This window comes from Lepus europaeus, chromosome X, assembly GCF_033115175.1.
Source record: "Lepus europaeus isolate LE1 chromosome X, mLepTim1.pri, whole genome shotgun sequence".
NCBI classification, from domain to species: domain Eukaryota; kingdom Metazoa; phylum Chordata; class Mammalia; order Lagomorpha; family Leporidae; genus Lepus; species Lepus europaeus.
The window spans coordinates 94,355,507-94,362,655 of NC_084850.1; the positions used below are offsets into that span (position 1 = coordinate 94,355,507).

Here is a 7,149-nt window from a genome sequence, read left to right on the forward strand (position 1 = left end):
TAATTACCTATATATATATATAAACTCATAAAATTATATATATATATATATATATAATCTCATAAAAGATTTTGGTAAAGTAACATGATATAAAATCAACACACAAAAAATCAATAGCCTTTGTATACGCATATGAAGCCATGGCTGAGAAAAACCTTCTAAGGTCAATCCCATTCACAATAGCTACAAAAAACAATTAAATGGAGTGCCGTTGGCGCTGATGGCCAAGGCGGCCCAGCAGGCTAGGTGAGTGGGTCCCTGGCAGCTAGAGGGTCCACCCACAGGCTGTGGTGCTAGTCCTGGGCCCAGCTTCCTTCCTCCCCTACCCGCCACCACTGCTGCGGCTGCCATTGGGTGGAAGATGGTGCTGGATGCATGGAAATCCTAATGACAGTCTCCAAATTTTCCTCCATTTGTAACATGAGTGCCAATGCCTCAGCATTAGAGAAAGATATTGGCCCAGAACAGTCAATAAGCACTATTTTGAATTAGTCAACTTTAGGAATACCTGATAATGCAATTCAGCTCTTCAAGCACTTTATTTTTGTTGTCCATTTCTAGGGAAAGTTCTAGCATACAAGAGTCAGCCCAGGAAAAAGGAGAGCCTTCTCACCTGTTTAGCGGACCTCTTCCACAGCATTGCAACTCAGAAGAAAAAGAGCAGCGTTATCCCTCCCAAAAAGTCCATAACAAGATTATGGAAAGAAAATGAGCCTTTAGACAACTACATGAAAGAAGATACCAATGAATTCTTAAATTACCTACTAAATATGATTGCTTATATTTTACAAGAAGAGAGAAAACAGGAAAACCAAAACGGTTGCTTACCATTACCTAATGGTAATATTGACAATGAATATAACAACATCACACCAGACTTAGTAATATAACGATGAATATCTAGCAGCTAGTTAAAAGGATAGACCATGTGCTAGGCCATAAAGCAAGTCTCAGCACATTAAGTAGCCAGGTGCCATAGCAATGGATGCATATATATTTATAATATAGTTTTTTTTCTTTTTAACATTTCACATGAATAATGACAGCTTAAATAATATCTGTAAAATTAAATCTAAACTACTTTTATTTATTTCTTAAAGCCCAAGTAACACAAGGACGCTGAGGATTAAATTTAAAGCCAGTGGCAGCCAATATGCAAATGCAGGACATGAATGCATCTTCTCTGACCATAGTTAGGTTCATTTGGTCCTTGCTGTCAATTGTCCTGGTTGATTCTTTGCTGATTTTCTATCTAGGTGATCTGTCCATTGATGCAAGTGGGGTGTTTAAGTCCCCTGTTATTATTGTATTGGAGTCTATGTCTCCCTTTAGATCCATTAAAAGTTATGTTAGGGGTCGGTGCTGTGATGTAACAAGCAAAGCTGCGCCTGCAATGCCAGCACCCCATATGAGCGCTGGTTTGAGTCCCAGCTGCTCCACTTCTGATCCAGCTCTCTGCTATGGCCTGGGAAAACAGTAGAAGATGACCCAAGTCCTTAGGCCTCTGCACCCATGTGGGAGACTCGGAGAAAGCTCCTGGCTCCTAGCTTCACTTTGGAGCAGCTCCAGCTGTTGTGGCCATCTGGGGAGTGAACAAGTGCATGGAAGACCAATCTCTCTCTCTCTCTCTCTCTCTCTCTCTCTCTCTGCTTCTCCTTCTCTCTCTGTGTAACTCTGACTTTCAAATACATATATAAACCTTTAGAAAATTCCATTAAATATCACTCAGAAAGAGGGCAGCATTTGGTACATCAGTTAAGCTGACACTTGAGGTATCTGCATCCTGTAGTGGAGGACCTGGTTTGAGTTCAAGACCTGATTTGATTTCAGACGTCTGCTAATTTGCACCTGAGAGTCAGCTGATGACAGCTCAAGTACTTGAGTCCCTGCCACCCATATGGGAGACCTGGATTGAGTTCTCGGTTCCTGGATTCATCCTGGCCCAGGACTAGCAGTTGCAGATGTGAGTTTGCTCTCTCTGTCTCTCCCTCTGTCTTTCAAATAAAATGAAAAATAAATTCATTTAAAAATATTAGCAGTTGAAAAAGTAAATCAGTAAATATAGTTATATTGTGAAGTTAGATCCAAATTACTTTCTAATTTTTTACTTATTCAAATTTCACTCATTTTTCAAATTGTACTTTTCTAATGTTTAAGGAAGCATATAAAATTTATAAATGTTTATGGAGTACTATGTGATATTTTGATACATGAGTATGTTGTGTAATATTAAAATTTTACTCATTTTAATCCTATGTAAAACTTCTTATTTTATGTATAAAACACAAATACACATGCATTTATTTAATACAAATATACATACACATATACATTTACATGGCACATCAGTGGTACTGAAAATTCATTAAAAGAAAATTAGGGAAAATTATCTTAAAAAGCACTCAGTGGTGAGGGGACAATAATAAAAACACAGTTGCAAAGCACTGCTCTAGGTAATATCATTTTTTCTATTCAAACATGATCTACTTTTCACTATACTATACAACTGCTATACATTCTCCCTTTTCTCAAAGACAATGAGCTTACTTGCATCTCAAAGCCTTTGCACTTGATATATTTCTTATTTTCAGTTTTTCATAAGGTTTCATAATTATTTGATTCTCACATTGAAGCCTTACCTCAAACCTATTCATGGACCCTCTCCCTTTACCCTGTGTCCTTAGTTTTTCTTCTTTTATAGTGTATATACCTACATGAACTTATTTGTTTATTGGATTCTAAATTTTCTCTCTTACTCTACTACAGTAGAAATTCTGAAGGCAGAAACACTGTCTCATTTCTTCTGGAACCCTTGTGCCAAGAAAAGGACTTGGAGCATAGCTCTTCATCTAATTTATAATTCTTTGTAAATCCTCTGTGCATTTTTTTCTGCCAGGGGTTTTGTTTCCTATTTTTAGAAATATTAAACAGGTTTAGGATTTACTGTACATCTTGCTAATTTTTTTCTATGTCATGAATCTTCCAATTTTAATTATTTCCTCAGTTTCCACGAATGTCTGTAACAATAATTTCTACCTGAAATTCAATTAAAACAGTGACTTCTGTGACTTTGTATTTGAATAAGCTTGTAATAATCATGTAACCAACATGATTTATTATGTTGTGTCCTCATTACTATCATTTTCAAGTTTTCTGTTGTTAATATTTAAATTTTCTTTTTGATTCAAGAGGCATTGAGAAGGGTGCTAAAATTTTTAAATACTAAGAGGAAGTCTAGGAAACCCATATATAGTGTTATGTAGTAGGGTCCCCTCCCACTAGGTAGAAAAAAAATAGCTAACAACTAAACAGGAGGGCAATAGGGGAATTCTGGGAATGGAGCTAAGGTGGGGGTGAGGGAGTGGAAGGAGCTTTCTTGGAAATACCATGATTTCAATTAAGTCAACTAAAGGAAATCTAATGCATGCAAGTGTAACTTTGTATAAAGGTTATATAAGCAATGCTATAGATTTTAACTATTGGATCAAATATGTGTCATGAAATATGCAAAATTAAACTTGAAGGTATTTGTGTTAGGGTATATGAGACAATGCCCTGCTTTGTTCAGGGCCCAGAATTTAGAGACAAAATTCTCCTCTGGGCCTGCCGGCAGGAATAAAAGCTGTTGTCCTGTTAAGAGCTTTGGTGTCTTGGATATCTGTCCAAGATTCCAGCTACATTTCTAGGGGTTCATCAGGGATTCAGAAATGACAATTTTCACCTATTTTTTTCTTAGGGTGCAACTCCCAGAATGTTCTAGGAGAGGTAACCTCGCCAGGTACCACTGGACCACCTGCTGCTTGGGTGACTGGCCCCTGCCATCATGCTGGGGAGTACACCCCAGGAGTATAAAGGGATGTGAAGAGGCAGGGGAATCAGCCAAGGGAGCACCACCCATTGGAATTGATAGGAACCCAGGTTCAGGAAGTAGTGGACCAGTCTCCTAAGAAACAGAAGAGGAGCTTGATCGCCTCCCAGAATTGCCAAGTAGTCTCACAAGTTCGGAAGGAGTACCAAGGTGCTGGGATGGCTCCACTGAGACAAAACCACAATTCTCAGGAACTGAGCAGCAAGTTGGAGATGTTGTCTGAGTGTATAATAAAAATTTTGAAAAAAACCCAGAAGCCTATGGTGTTAAAATTACTCCCAGTTGTGTTATGTATGTGTTATATGTGTTTACATGTTATATGTCTAAGGGAAAACTTTTTGTTAAGAGCCCTGCTTTAATTGATTTATAGTTACAAAGGTACTCACATATATTAAAACTGTTAAATTAACACAAAATATCTTTAGTTCATGTAAAAATAGATTGTTTTAAATTTGTTCTAAAAAAGGACATGTTTATGCTTGGGTTTGGTGGTCAAATAAACTTCAAAATGCTGACCAGAACCTTAAGAAAAGCTCATTTTATCCAAGGAGCCAGAGAAGGTTCCCTCACCTTGTCACCACTGTGCCTTCCAATACCACCTACACTTCCCACAGCCCAGGGTTTGAACATAACATTCCCAGTAATAAAAAGGAGACCACAAAGTCTCTGGAAATTCCTTTGACCTTCAGACTTTGATTTAAAGATCAACTCAGGAAAACACTTTAAAAATGAGTCTTCTGGAAATTACCTCTAAAATGTTAAAAATACTCTCTCAACTCTAAACTGGGTCTCTAAACTTGGGACTTCAAGCTGGATCCCTGGAATTCTAAAATGATGAGAAAAAATATGTCATAAAATTGGCATCATCTTTTTCATAACTTAAAATCCATTATTAGGTTATAAAGTCAAACTTCTGTTTTTGCTGTATAATAGTCTAAAGGTGGGCTTAAAGTGTTAAACCCCACTTCTGATGCTGCATTTTCTTAGGGAAAGAGAAAGAGAAAGAGAGAGAGATGTCTTAAACTTCTTTCTTCTTTTTCTCTTTGTGGTACATTAGCTCTATTCATTTTCTGGGAGTAGAGAGGAAGAAGGCCAACTGTCTCAGCCTGAGGTGCTGATACTCAGAAGATTCTTCGATGTAAGGTTAAGATAAGATATGTTGACCGGTGCCGTGACTCACCTGGCTAATCCTGCGGCGCCGGCATCCTGGGTTCTACTCCCGATTGGGGCGCCGGGTACTAGTCCCGGTTGCTGTCTTCCAGTCCAGCTCTCTGCTGTGGCCTGGGAGGGCAGCAGAGGATGGCCCAAGTGCTTGGGTCTCTGCACCCACATGGGAGACCGGGAGGAAGCACCTGGCTCCTGGCTTCGGATCGGCACAGAGCCGGCTGTGGAGGCCATTAGGAGAGTGAACCAACGAAAGGAAGACCTTTCTCTCTGTCTCTCTCTCTCACTGCCTATAACTCTTTCTCTGTCTCTCTCTCTCACTGTCTAACTGCCTAGCAAAAAAATTTAAAAAGAGAGATATTATATGTTATCTTTCTTTAAAAAGTCATATCTTAACTTAGATTTTAAAAAAAATTGGAATATAAAAATTGGATTTAAACTAGTTCCAAAAAGTGTGAGCAAGTCACAAAATATTTGAGAGAAATAAATATTTCTGTGTGCAATAAAATTAACTCTAATTCTTAAAATATCATTTACAGAGTTCTTTAAAAATTATACAATAACTCAAAGTTAATGTTTAATCTGTTATGGTAATGAAATTTTAATATATATAGGTATTTTTAAAGATTTATTTATTAGAAAGAGTTACAGAGAGGGAGAGACAGAGAGACAGAGAAATCTCCCATCTACTTGTTCACTCCAAAGAGGGCCACAAAAGCCAGGGCTAGGCCAGGCTGAAGCCAGGAGCCAGGAAGCTCCTCCAGGTGTCCCAAACAGATAGAAGGTACCCAAGTGCTTAGAACATCCTCTGATGCTTTCCCAGGCTACTAGCAGGGAGGTGGATCAGCAGTGGAGGAGCTGGGACACGAAGCGGCGCTTATAAAGGATGCTGGTGATGTTGGCGGCAGCTTACCCTGCTATATCACAGTGCCAGCCTTGTATATCAATATGTTAAAAGTAGACTCGATATTAAAATGTTTAAAAGATGTATTTATTTATTTGAGAGGTAGAGTTACAGACAGAGAGAGAGGTCTTCCATCTGCTGGTTCACTCCTCAGATGGCAACAACAGCCGGAACTGGCTGATCCAAAGGCAGGAGCCAGGAGCTTCTTCTGGGTCTCACGTGTGGGTCCAGGGGGCCCACTTGGACCATCTTCCACTACTTTCCCAAGCCATTAGGAGAAAGCTGGATCAGAAGAGGAGCAGCCAGGATATGAACCAACACCCATACGGGATGCTGGCTCCACAGGCAGAGGCTTAGCCTACTACACCACAGCGCCAAACCCCCTTGATGCTAAATATTAAGATCTGTTTTTGCAAACTACAATATCTCATTTTAGTAATTTTCTTCCTAATTGGATATTCTCTGTCAATTTTCTAGTCATGTCCTAGAAATCCTTCTCTGTTTCTGATTGTTGGAAAAGAGCTGAGTTTTAAAAGAGTTAAGATTGTTTTGGGATATTTAGTTATTTTAAAATATTTGAGTAATTTTATTTATAACTTTGAATAATTCCAATCTGTAACTGGTTAAACCACCCTGACTAAATAGATACTATTTTATAATGTTAAATCTTATTTTGACTATATATTTTAAGCCCTCCTGGCATCTTTGTTAGGCTTCCTAAAAAATCAAAGTTCTAAATTCCTTGGACCTTGATATTTCCAACTTGTCCTTTGGAAATGTCAAATAATGTATTTCTTTCTCATCTTGTTGAGACACTAACTAATTAGGCTATTTGGATTACATTAAAAGTATTGTCTTAATAAAATTTCCCCATGTGGACATACAATATGTACACACATATAATATAGCATAATAGACCAATATATCAATTTTAATAATAGCTTTTAAAATCTTTAACTCTTTTTGTAGATTGCCAATTGATTTGAATTGCTTTTTGTTTTTAGTAACCTCAGTTAACCATACTTTCTCTCAGTTGGTACTGTTAATACATTATTGGCTTCATCTGTTTACAGAGCCATCCCAAAGTACTGAATACAATAAAAGTGGCTGGAAAAAGTCCATAGGAACCTATAGGAGGACAGCTAAACACAGAACCAACAACGCTTTAGTTTTATGAGCAGCAAATCATATATAACTGTGGATGACAAAAGAC

General features: G+C 38.0%; 1 pseudogene; it reads left to right on the forward strand.

The window, feature by feature from the left end:
• The first annotated feature begins 387 nt into the window (after window positions 1-387).
• On the forward strand, window positions 388-890 carry LOC133752771 (ubiquitin carboxyl-terminal hydrolase 12-like; annotated as a pseudogene).
• Window positions 891-7,149: the final 6,259 nt, after the last annotated feature.